Source organism: Platalea leucorodia, assembly GCF_965183815.1.
Source record: "Platalea leucorodia genome assembly, chromosome: 9".
Lineage (NCBI taxonomy): Eukaryota > Metazoa > Chordata > Aves > Pelecaniformes > Threskiornithidae > Platalea > Platalea leucorodia.
Genome location: NC_138831.1, coordinates 28,412,702 through 28,426,409, shown reverse-complemented (window position 1 = coordinate 28,426,409; position 13,708 = coordinate 28,412,702). Strand labels below are relative to the sequence as shown.

General features: G+C 45.8%; 1 protein-coding gene across 1 annotated transcript in view; it reads right to left on the bottom strand.

Moving 5' to 3' along the window:
- The window catches only part of CSNK1G1 (casein kinase 1 gamma 1), a 107,630-nt gene extending 94,188 nt beyond the window's left edge, over positions 1–13,442 (bottom strand). Inside the window, 1 exon segment of the mRNA XM_082322524.1 lies at positions 13,302–13,442. The gene's annotated coding sequence lies outside the window, so the exon portion shown is untranslated.
- Between the last annotated feature and the right edge of the window lie 266 nt (positions 13,443–13,708).

Sequence of the window (13,708 nt, the reverse complement as noted above, 5' to 3'; positions counted from 1 at the left end):
CATTTTTTTTTTAACACTTCCAGGGACTGTGATTGCATGTACTCAGGTGGCACCACTGGCCCTCTAAAGAGAAGAGGTGACACTTTCCAAGAAAAGCCCACTCATCTCCATTTGTCAAGGCCTCTGCTGCTCCTCAAGAGTTTTTGTAGACTTTAGCTTCTTTGCAGATTCTGGTTATCCCTTGTGGTTCTCCTTCTCTATGTGTGAACCCCATTTAGGAGAGACCAACAATCCACACGTACCCCAAAAGGTGGGAAGATGCTTACAGTCTGGAACTTGCACCAGGATGAAAGAGATCTTTGAAGGAAAACCCAAGAGTGTTCTCCGTAAGATGGAACAACCGAAGAGCTGCAGCAACCCCCAGCAGGAATTCCTGCCAGTTTCTCCCCTGCCTGTGCTTATCAGACCCATTCGTGAACAAGTCTAACTCATTATAGCAACAGGAGAAAACCAACCCAACAATACCTGGAAAGCTTTGTGCCAGGTTAGAGAGTCAGGGCAGCTCAGGAACAGGTTTGACGAGCACCAGCAGCAGTACATGGGAAAGGCAGGACCAAAACCTCCCCTTCTGGGCACAGAAGTTACCACCACAGCCTTGCAAGCTTTTAACACTCCACAACACAACATTTCAATACCAAGCAAGGTATTGAAACACCAGGTTTCACGTTGATGTAGTTTTGTACCTAAACAGCTCCTCAAACATGCTAAAAAGACTACTGGCTTAATAGTCTGACTTCTGATTAAAACTAGATTTTTAGCAGGCATGGGTCAGCAAGCTAAGAAACTAAAAGAAGCAATCCAAAGCTCGTCAGCCATGACAGGAACACAAACCAAGCACCAGGGAAGCATTGCTGTCATAACTATATAAACTTCATGTAATTAGTATGACACAGAGCAGGACATTAATATGTGCATGCTTTACTCATTGTCCCTGCCCCATCCTGGGCTATCTGCCAATCACCACCTGGAAGGAATGCCTGGCTGCCTGCTGCTCATGATCCCACACTAGGAAAGCTGAAGAGAAACATTATTAACACCTCCTCCCACTTTCTGCATAAAAAGGTGGAATTTCAAGAATTTTTTCCCTTTTAAAGGGACTGAGAACTTCATGTTCAATTACTATCTTCATCCCTTATTTCTATTTTTTTTTTTTTTTTTTGCCTGGTTTCAGTTTCTACTTATCCTACCTTGAAATGCTTTTACATATAAGCCACAGCATGTTGTACAGCAAATCTCTTTGAATACACACAGCATGGAAGACCTGTAGGTACGTACAATATGCTGAGAAACACTGAGATTTTTCTTCGAGTAAGTATCTGTAAGCCATCTTCCAGAGCTTGTCAGAAACATTGCCTCCCTACCCTGCTCAAATAGTCCAGAAAGGCAAGGGGTTCATAAAGTCAGAATAATTGAAACAAGAAATGCCCTCCTGCTATTCTGTCTCCATCCACAATGATCGCAGGTGCTACAGGGAGCAGTAAGCTTCTGCAGTCTGCTCCAGCATCTACAACTGCTGGATTACAGATGCTAGTATGGACGTGCCTGCCCAGTCCAACCAGCATTCGTTTTATGGACCTGCTGACCACAGGTTTGTCTAACCACTTTTTGAATCCATCTAAGCCATCAGCTTCCGCAAACTCCTAGAACAAGATCCAGAAGTTTGTTGTCTGCTTTTTAAAGAAATGCTTCCAATCCTAAGAGTCTCAGACATTTTAGAGTCCCCAGGACAGGCAGCTGCTCCTCTGCCTTCAACTCAACTGCCCTTCTCTGTACGTTTTCCAGCTCCGCTGAAGATGCAATGACCAGAAACACACAACGCAATACACATAGTCACACACTCACCTACTGAAATTCACTCAGCATATTACTCAACAACACTAGTCCTTGGTCAGATTAATATTTCCGCCCTCCAAAAAATAAAACAATGTGTATTACCTGTAGCAAACAAGAGACCAGCGTGCCAAGAATAACCAAGTCAATGCCAGGGAGATAAATCCTGACAGTCCCAACTGGCAAGCCGTGCCAAACAATAAGGGTTTTGCCCACTCACCTGCAAAAGAGTTTCTTTCACAAGCCAAAAAAAACCATACCACTCACTGCACTCCTAAACATAAGCAAGCATGACAGACACTTGAAAATCCTGTTTGACTTCCCAGCAACTTTTCCCATTCAGCTGGCAGCGTGCTACCAACTTCAGAGAAGTCTGGCATTTTTTGAGGATGGCAGAAGAGCTCCAGAAGCCTGATTACCCACTGAAGGCATCTTCTTCATTACACTTGTAGGATGAATGATGTATTTAATTAGAAGCAGCCTTAACGAAAAGCTGCTAAAGTTGAAGACGGAGGATAAGTCTCACTTCACACAAGGAGGCAAACCCACGCAATAAAGCAGATGCCAGAAACCGTCCACCTCTGTGCACTGTCTCACACACTCTAAGAATTTCTCTCAGAAGCTGGAGTAAAGCGCTATTTTGTACAGTAAACTTAACCTTACCTTGAAGGCAAACATTACCATTCACACGGTTAGGAAATTGCATCTGTATGAAGCCACTCTGATTCAAGTTCCGCTTTCAATCCCTAATCTTCAGTGTAGCTGTCAGTTAGAAATGTTCATTACCAAGTAATCTGCTCTACGCACCAAGTTGCATCTGTCTTCTTTGAAGCCTTAATACCCACCGGTGAAGACTGCTTTGCACCAGTAGGTCACTTGTGGACCCTCTGAACTACCTCCAGGTACGGAGTTAATCACTGCCAACAGCAGCACTGGAAGTGGCAGCCAATGATCCAACACAAAAAGCTTTTTGGCGTCATCGAGCCCCAAAGCTCCATTCACCACAGAAAATCAGCCTTTACATTTTGATATAGATACAAGTAGAAAAAGTCCTTGTAACATGAGGTCATACCAAGCTTGCTAGAAGACTAAATTTAGCCACCTGTGCCTCAGGCAAGTCTATTAGTTGAAGCTCAGATACTGGTGTTGAGCACTGGTCCAAGGGTCCCTTGGAAGACTTGACTCCATTTAATTGCAAATGATCTCAAACCTATTAACAGGGAGCCCAATCTCAATTCGTCAAAGAGGAGATGTATTTGAATACCACACAAAATTAGCATCAGGACTGCGATACTGTTTTAAGGTTGGTTTGCTCGAGTGGTGCAAACTACTACTACGTTCAATGTTAGAGTAAGTAACAGAAGAGCTCAAGAAGATTTAACAGATGAGGTTTCAGCACAAGTGTATTTCAGAACACCTCCTTAGCAAGCATATTTCCTACTCTAACGTGCCTCGCACTACAGTTATAACACGCTATAGAAGAGCGGATCAACGAGAACACAGGGATTATTCCAAGCTTTTGTAAATGTTAGCAGAGATTGATTGAACAGTTTGTGAAGACAAGCCCCATTTTACCAAAAGGTGTCACAGCAAACAGCCTTGTCAAACATTTAATAATTTTCCAAGCCAAAAAGATAGTGATGACTCAGATTCTTCAGCTGTGTTAGGTCTTAGGATCAGTATCAGCCATGAGCCCACAGAAGGACCACAGCACTCAACTGAGGTTCAACACCCAGGATCCCTGCAAGCATTCAACAGAATCTACCCGTAGGGGAAAAAAAAGTGTTATAGAATTTGGTTTCAAGACACCGCTGGGGAATATCTACACTACCTACCTCAGCCTTGCAGGCCTTCAGAGACCCCGGAGAACCTATTTTGGGGCAAGAAACTCCAGTAGGAGTATTAGCTCAATCACACACACAAAACCAGGATTACTGAGATCACTGCACCAAGTCCAAATGAGCACAAGGTTTCTTACAGCAGATGTTGAGTATATATGGTCCAACTAGACACCTGTAAGTCACACTCCATCCCCTCAGGTCTCTGCAAACAGATGGTAACACAGAAGGCTGCCTGAACATCTGACACTCACCCCACGCATCTTACATCCGAACCTGACCCTGCAGCATCCCCAGCCAGGAGGATGCAGATACCCTCAAGTCCCCCAGCCTATATGCTGCAAGCCAAAACCCTATCACCACAGCAGCCAACAAGTTACCCCCAAAGCCCTGTCTTTGATCACGTTGCCTCCTTAATGTCGAAGCACTCATTTTTCTGTGGAGACCAGAAAGAACAGAACAAGTGGTTCCAAAACACCATGCTCCCAATCATAGATCTTGACAAGTGAAGGCACTCTGGCACACGCAATAACTACTAACATTTAGAAACGATAAAAAACAGCGAGAACCAGTGCTGTATCCAGTAAATCTAGACAAAACCAAAGGACTGCGTATTGGTTTGAAGCCTAATACCGGTTTTGGATCTTAACCACTGAATAACAAATTTCAGCAGAGATATTCTTCCTGCAGAAGCAGAGCACAGTCTAACTATGATTTACCATCACTGGTGTTGCATCTATCACCAGTAAAACTGAAGCCGTAGCGCTGCCAACACTGCACAGAGCTTTTTCAGAATTAGAAACCTGTCAAAACCTTTCCAAACAGAGGACAGGTGGGAAGCAGTATCAGATGCTGAAGTGGCTGCAGGCCTGATCTCAGCTGCAGGATGATCATCCAGAGAACCCAAGGACCTCCAAACCATCTAACCTGGCACTGCTGCTAAGCTAGCTGAGGTAGTCCATGGCTAGCAAAATGGGACTGCAAGCATGGAACAAACATTTTTCAGGGTGGGCAAGAACCTCACTACCTGGTGGATGCACACATAGCACGTATTTTGGAAACGCTTATTTCCATCTAAGAAGTTACTTAATGCATGTGTTGCCTCAATCCCTCGCTCCCAGTGCAAATCTGTGTGTGGTTACCTGCTACTGCAGCCCTGCCAAAAAGTGACAGCAAGAATGAGTCTTCATCAGCCTCCTCAAGGTGAGACCTTTGAAGTCTAACTTGGACTTGAAAAGAAACAACTACAAAGTATGTGGTCTCTGCTTCATTAAAATGTTACAGGATCTTAAGTTTCATTTGTTCATTGAAACTTGTTCTTTTAAGATCTAGGAAATAAAAACAAGCTGTAGAGACTAGCCTTGCACATTACAAAGGAAGACAGTTCCAAGGTACCTAAGGACAGCCAGACTAGCCAAAGCCAGGGTTGCTACAGAACTTACAAATAAGCAACTTGTACCAAACTTCATAAAAGCTGAATTGTTTCATTACACTTACCAGAATTGGCTCTGTCAATGGAACAATATTATAAGCCATATTTTAGAGGACTCCCTCTTATTTGTTTTTAATGGATCTAAATAAGCAGAAGTCACATCTACAAGAATTTCAAGTCACAAGGAATGAAAGCTTGAAGACCCAGTAAGTCTGAGATGCTTGAGACTGCTACATTTCAGAAACCCACCTAAAGAATTTCATCCGAGAGTAGTACTAACTCAATTCATATGCCCTTCCTTGCTATGAGGAAGACTAGACAGATACAGACAGATTTCCTTCAAGTCAGTTTTTTCTGTAGTGTGCTCTCCATCAACGTGAAGGAAGAAAAACGACAGCATCTGAATCTACATTCTGATTTATAACTCAAGAGTGAACATGCAGCAGCTAGCAAAGGAACACTGAGTTTGGTTTGTTTTTTCTATGAACAAGATGTTATCCTAATTACAGGTGCAACAAAGATAAGCGTTTAAGAAAAAACACATGCAAATTTCAACCTCCTAAGCACACAAGATTTTCTGCTACACTGGATGAGTTAAATTATGAACTGAGCTCCATAGCAAATTGCTAAGATGGAAGTGATCATATTTTGCAACATAAAATAAATAGCTTCAAGAAACACATACTTCAGACTGGTTGGCTTCACAGAGTTCAAATAGGTTTCTCTTACAACTTAATACAACCTAGCTTCAGCACTGAAGCACAGCGATTCCTTGTGGGTTGGAAAAAAGGAGTAGCTACAGAGAGCAGGTATTCCAGAGTCGTCTTAGCCTCATCACGAACTGCATGAACTCATCAAGCTTTATCAATAGACATTAAAACACATATATAGGACAGCAACTACTCAGGATATTTAATAAATGATGTGGCCTTCTCTAATGTACCATGCACAATATGGTCAGCTCATCTTAGAAGACTACAGAAACGCAACGGCTTCAGAAAAATGCCAGCAGATTCAGGACTGCAAAGAAGCCTTCACTTCTTTGTAAACACCTGCAATTTTCCCAGCCTAAAGGAATGTCATAATATAATCATAAGAAGAGGAAAAAGGGAAAAAAAAAAAAGAAAAAAAGAAAAGAGGAGCAGGATAGCAGAGGCAGACAGGAAAACAGTTTTCCCATGTCACCACTGAATGTCCCCAGTTCTCGCATTAAATGCTAGGAGTAGCAAATCCAAGCTACTCAATTGTCTTCCACAAAGCAGAAACTGTCAGGCTCATCTTCAGGGTAGAATTGCTGTCAACTCTTCAGGCTATTAAGTTATTATCCAGAAGAGATTTACTCACAGACGAGCAAACTAAAACAGAAGATTCAGACAGGTAAGAGACACCTATCCATTTCGGAAGATGAGCTGCTCTAAATAGATCTTACAGGAAGGAATAACATATGAAAAGCCAGGAGAAAACGGTGGTAATCTCACACTGATTGCGCTTCATTGTTGGTTTTGCCAACTTCTAGAAATAAGCTGTCTTTTAAAAGGCAGGTAGTGTCTGGTGGACCAGAAATCAAACAGGTGTTTTAGCAAGGAGTTAAAATACCTCCTCCCTCTATAAAAAAAAAGAAAGGTCTAGGGGGATTTAATATGGAATATAGTGATGGAGCAGGCACAACAAGCCTGAGATTTTACATCTCCATAGAATCACAGAATGGTTTGGGTTGGAAGGGACCTGTAAAGATCACCTAGTCCAACCCACCTGCCATGGGCAGGAGCATCTTTCACTAGATCAGTTGCTCAAAGCCCTGTCCAACCTGACTTTGAACACTTGCAGGGATGGGGCATCCACAACTTCTCTGGATGACCTGTTCCAGTGTCTCACCACTCTCGTCATAAAAAGTTTCTTATGTCCAATTTAAACGTACCCTCTTTCAGTTTAAAGCCATTGCGCCTTGCCCTGTCACTACAGGCCCTGGTAAAAAGTCTCTCTCCATCTTTCTTATAAGCCCCCTTCATATATCGAAAGGCCACCACAACAAGGTCTCCCCAGAGCCTTCTCTTCTCCAGGCTGCACAGCTCCAACTTTCTCAGCCTTTTTCCATAGCAGAGGTGTTCCAGCCCTCTGACCATTTCCACGGCCTCCTCTGGACCCGCTCTAACAGGTCCATGTATTTCTTGTACTGGGGACCCCAGAGCTGGATGCAATGCTCCAGGTGTGGTCTCACAATAGCAGGGGGAGAGTCATCTCCTTTGAGGTGATTCCTTTACATCCTGCAGACCGTGCTTTCCACGCTGGCATTTCTGCCACTGTAGACTGAAGCCTTCAGCTGTCTCAGCCCTCTGCAGGTCAAGGTGACCACTGCCATAATTTCATCAAAACCAGGAATTTTGCAGGACTCCAAAGGGTGTATCTTCAGTGACTACCTGTTTGTGCAGGAAAACACTACTAAATAACATCAGGAAGGAGCTGCTGATTGTAGTCCATAAGGGTACAGCTAGCATATGATGGAGGGAAGTTTCTGGAGGCAAAATTCAGGCTGAGAATAGGAAGGCAATGACCAAGAGTTGTGTGACAGCATCTCAAAGAGTTGCCCCCACACTCAGGCTTGGATTCATTAGGAATTGAGAAGGTTTTTGGACAACTGCAAGCCTGTACAAGAATGAGGACTGAGTTAACCAAAATAGCACCAGGACACTGGCACTTACAATGAAGATTGAAGGCTCCTCTGACACTTCAGAAGAGGAGCAGAGAAAGCCAGCAGATACAGAGGAGCATATATTTGAGGACGATGCAGCTTTTGGGGGAAGGAAGCTGATTCATAAGAACTTCATCTCCTCAAAACCCCCTACAGATGGAACAAGAATTAGCCATGTTAAAATCAGAAGCTAGAAAAATCAGTACAGTACAAGTAAAGTAAGATGGGAAGACAAACCCAAGGTACAAGTGTGTTTCTACACAAACACTGGAAGTCTAGAAGTAAGATGGAGAAACTCAGATGTCTGTTTTTAAAGTGATAATATGGATGTAGCGGGTTCATTCAAAACACAGTGGAGGGCAGACAAGTCAATGGGACATTCAAAGCATACAAGGACTAAGCAAGCTTTTAGAGGATCTAAGCACCACCATTCCAGTAATCTAAGCTTACTGTGTCAGCAAGAAATATACCCTGTAAATCAGAATTCCAAGCTTAAACTAGAAAGCTATAGTCTCAGCCACCCAAGCAGTGATAGCAGCTGTCATGCTATCACCAGGCAGTTGTACAAGCAGGAAACATGGCATTAAATAGAGACTTCAAATGCTTCCATGTAAACTGTGCCAGTGTCAGGTCAATATATAATGCCAAGACTAAGTTCTTAAATAGCATAAAGCGACTCCTCCCTGGCAGCAGATGAGAGAAGCAGCAATTCCTGCTTTCACCTTGAACAGCAGCTGAAGTATTGGTGTGAGCCCCTACTGTGCGATCTGACCAGGCCGTAGGAGTAAGGGAAGCCAATCCAGCCAGTATGGCAAGGCTAAAAGTCCAACAAGGAAACTAAATACAAATTAGTAAGGTTTTATTATAAAAAAACCCAACCAACCAAAAAAAAAAAACCCACATCCCACAATTTATTACTGGGTTAAATAATCATTAGACAATATCTCCCAAAAGTTAAAATTGTGTTTTACACTCAATGTACTGAGCTCGGCCATCTCCGCTCTCCCTGCTTGACCCCAGTAAAGCAAGCCAAGCAAATAAGGCTTCAGGTGGCAAAGGACCACTCAGAAGACAAGGCAACAACAACCACCTCACTTTACATACAAAGTCACTCAGGAGGAGGATGGGGAAGTTCCTTGCCTAGTTTCTCAGTTAAAGCTGCACCAGAGGACCCGAAAGACACTTACTTGCTCCAGCTTTCACAGAGCAATTCAGAGGCATCTGGGCAACCACGCCATGCAAATCAGAGTTGTCCTAAGGAACGGACTAAATGGACGCAGGGCTAATTATATTTTACAAAATGAAGTCATGTCTCAGGAGTCAGTTGGAGGTTGTTGTCTTTTATTTTTCTGTTGCAGGAGGCAGAGCATGTGAACAAGGAAAAGGCAGCTGATACACTCCATTGAAAAAACCAAGCATACTACATAACAAGATCCTTCAAAGCTCTTTGGAGAACAAAACTCCATAAGATACAAGGAAAAGTCCTTCACATATGTAAATAACTGGTTAAAAAAAAAGATAAGGAAGAGGGAAGAAAGGCATCACTGGTCAATTTTGTAGTGGAGGGGACTCACCAGAGGATTCTGCTCTGCTCAACTATATTGAGCCGTGGCAAGAGAAGGCAGTACTAAGATGACAACATTTGCTACTCTGAATAATTCAACATGATCAGTAAATAAGAGCAATGACTCTAAGGAATTGCAGTAAAATCTCGTGATACGAGTGGGTGATACAATTCAAAGCGCAGCACATCAGGAACAACCACCCTAACTTAAACTTAAAAAAGATGACAGGCTGAACTCAAGCCAACACTGGGGAACGGGACAACAGGGCTACAGCAGAGTATTCCACAAAAACCGTAGCTCCATGGTTTTTTGATCACTAACGAACAAGCAGAACGTCTGTAATTGCACAGACAATAATACAGAACAAAATACAAAGCCACAGAGTACGGTGTTTTCTAAAGAGGCACCCACACCATAAATATCACCTGCTGATCTGATCAGCACCTCTGCCAACCTGCCCCATTTGCCTGTGCCGCCCCTCCTGTCATCCCTGTCTCAAGGAGGCTGGAGCAGAGCTGGCAATGACATAAGGAGCAAGGAGAAGAGACGTGGAAAGGAAAGCCTAAACAGATGAGGACAATTCAGCCCAGCCAAGACACTGCCAGGAATGGAAGAAGTAGTTTCCTAAAACTGTGAATGTCATGGAGAAACTGAAGAAGTAATTTGTTCCGAATTTGTTTCTTGCTAGTTTTTGTGGACACTCGCAGTTTTTGTTTTCCGTCTCTTCCTCATGTGTAGACCACATCAGAAGTAGCCTACACACTTAGTGCCCAGTTTTGTGTCTCTCTGTGCAAGGTTCAAAGTGAGAGGACAAATCCGTGGAAGAGAAGTGTGAAGGTTACTAAATTCAAACACCTGGCTCAGGGAGCTCATAAACTGCTGGAGAGAGAATAATGAAGCAATATTTCCCCAGATTAGATCTGCTGTATTTGTGTACTCCCCTCCCCAGGCATCTGCTACTAGTTAGTAGTGAGCAGGATACTAGGCCAGATGGATTCCTAGTCTCATCTGGTAGCACTTTTTAAGGCATTATACAGTATTTCATCTGTTAACCTGAAAATACACAGCAGCCGATAGCTTCAGAAGAGCTGGAAATTAGTTTAAAAAACACAAAAAAGGGGGCAATCTCAGTGTAAGGAAGGCAGCAAGTGGCTGTGGACTCGGTTGCACTAATGACCTCACCCAGCTCATAACTCCCCTCGCAATGGAGCTCTGTGAACCTGCCTGCTTGATCAATCCCATCAGAATATTTTCCATCAGCGACTTTGGCATAGAAAGTAAAATTGTTGTCGATACAGAGAACTGGAACAGCATAAAAACTCCTACAGAAGAGTAATATAGATGGGCTGGAATGAAGCAAGCTCAGACTTTGCAAGAAATGCTACTATGAACTGGAAAGCTCTTTAATCCAAGGAAAAAAGAGAGACAGACAGGATATTAGCTTGTCACTGTGACCCCTGAGCCACCAACCTGATTCAGACACAAAGGATACTGGCACAAAGAAATCACCTGCAGCACCACACGGCATCCCAGAGAAACCTCCCCTGCCATTCTGTGCCCCGCTCCAGTCAGGGGCATTCAGGGATTAGCTTTAAGCAAACACGCGCACAGAAGAGATCGACAGAGAACCTGGAAAAGAGCAACTGCAAGGTTGGTGTGCGTGATTTGAACATAAGAAGCCAAGAGTTCTCAAAAGAGAGAAGAGCTGTTTTTATAAGAGGCAACACTGGCACAAACACACACAGATAGGTACATACCGGCCACAAATAAATTTATTGTGAGAATCTGGTTTCCAGCCACCGTGGCCAGAGGATAACGGAAGAGCTTTCCACGTTAAAAAAAACACAGCAAGAGGTCCAGATTGGCCTAAACCAGCATGGACTTTAGGTCAGCAGTCAAAAATATGCTGTTATAGACTTGCAGAGTAAAGCAGAGAGCTGCGCCTTGTCTTCCTTGCCGCCCAACAGCTCTTAAAAAATAAAAAAGGCACCACCTGGGCACTTTTGAGTCCAGAAAAAGCCATTTAAGGGCTGGCAACATTTGAAGAAATACTTGTATCTAAACAAAGTTTAGGTACTTATGCAAGGCGTAAGTGTAAAACACTGATTTTTATCAAGTGGATAGTCTAAAATTTCATTGGAGTCAGCAATATTTATGCCAAAAGGTTGCAATATCAGCTGTACTGGGGTACCACTACACCAGCATCTGGAACTTCAACATGCAGAACAGATATTTGTCTGGCCAGTTCTCACCATGATACTCCATGCTGTACAAGTATATCAGGTTTTTTTAATAAGTATTATTTTTTTTCTACACACCATGATATTTAAATTCCTTTCTTATCTGGTTGCACCTTGCTGGCAGTCACTTTCCCCATACAAGAACTCTTGCTGATATTTATCACTGACAGCATCTCCAGCTCATCCCTGACTCAGAGAGCTCCAGTGTCAGCCCAGCTTCACATGGAGAAGACCACTCTGTGCTTCTCTCTACAACAACAACATAATGAAACCCGAGTTCTCCTATCAGTAACATTTTACCGCATAGGCAACACTTCCAAAACTTCAGCAACTGGCAAGCAGCGAGGAATCCTCCACGGCTTTTGCAGCCTGAAGAAAGCAATCCCCCCCGAACTCGTAACTCAAAGGCGCTCTTTGTATTTTTTGGAATGCATTTGTGGGAAAGCACTGCTAATATTTGATAAGAGCTTCTCAACAGGAACAAAGCTCACGCTTCTCAGTTCACCCATCGTCCCCTCCCAGCAGGTTGGCAGAGACCAAGTTATGAACACAGCATTAAACCGGGGATGTAGAGAAAGTGGTTTATTTAGGTAAATCACAGCCAGTAGCTGGGGAGCTGCAAGAAGGAAAAGGCAAGTTCTGAAGAACTTCGGGAGTGGCAGCACAAGCTGGTTACACATATGCATTAGGTCACTGATAAAAAAAAAAAAATCAAGTCTGAGATCACACCCATGACAGTGTGACTTCAACCAGGCCACTGTGATCCCAATAACGAGAAAGGGGGAAGGTGGAAAACCTCACATGAAGTCGGGCCACAGGAGGCAGCAGGTATTAATGACTGACTGCGAGCTTGGACTCAATACATGACACTTCTTACGAACTGAAAAGTCAAGTCACTGTTGAAAAAGGTAGAAGAGGATGGTCGCCATCAGTGAAACAGATTGGGAAGGGAAGACAACAATCCTATGAGCGATTTGGACAAGACAACAAACCTCAACCCTTAAAGTTTCATGCTGTGCCAAAGAGCACATACGTATAAGTTTCCCAGATATGGGGGGGAATGCACAACTTCTTCACACAAAGAAGTTGTAAATACGCTTACAGTTACATACAGTGCTTTGTTTCCCTTAGCACTAGGAACACGATCAGGTTTAGAGTCCCCGAGCCACCCACAGCTCCTCCCGTGGCAGGTGCCCGGCCCCGCGCTCCCAGCCACGGGGAGAGCCTCAGCCCACCCGAGACGCCTGTCAGCGGGCACCCCTGACGTGCGCCCACCCCTCCTGACCCCCACCCTTCTGAGCAATGAGCCGGTCACAGACAACACCCACACCAGAGAGCCGCCCGTGGCGGGGGTCACGGCACCCCTCACCCGGCCGGTTCCCCTTGCCCACGCGCCGGGGCGCGGTGGGGCCCCCCCGAGGCGCAGCTCGGCCAAGAGCCGGGCTCCCTCGGGAGATTTTACGGAAGCCCCCGCGGCCCTCAGCGCCGGCCCCTGCCCTTCCCCCGCCGCCGGGGCCGGCCCGTCCTCCGCCCGGCAGGAGCCGTTCACGCCGGGAGAACCCGCCGGGGAGGGCTGAAGCGGCGAGCCCCGCCAAGCCTCCTCCGCCACGGCGGGAGGCGCGGCCCCGGGGAGGCGGCCGGGCCCCGCCGCGGAGCGACCGCCCCCGCCCAGGCCTCGCAGCGACGGCGACCCCGCAGCCCCCGTACCTGGTTCCGGCGGCGCTGGGTTCCCTGGGCGGGCAGGGCAGGGCAGGGCAGGGCAGGGCAGGGCTGGGCTGGGCTGGGCTGGGCCGGGCCGAGCCGGGCTGAGCCCCGCCGCTGCTCTCCCCGCGCCCCGCCGCGGCTCCTCCCTCCGCCGCGCTTCAGGGGGAGGGCCCCAACCCGGAAGCGCTCACCCCTTGCCCCACCCCGCGGCCAGCACCGTCCTACGGTAGCAGCGCGCCCGCGCCGTCGGCAACCGCTTCCGGAGCGCCGCGGCGGCGGGCTCGCCCTAGCAACCGCGTTCCGTTGCTAGGCGGAAGTAGCGGCCGGCGCGGCGGCGGGCAGGCCTCGGCGGGTCTGCAGGGAGCCGCCGCGTCTGTGAGAGGGGAGAAACACCGTGAGGAAAACCTTCC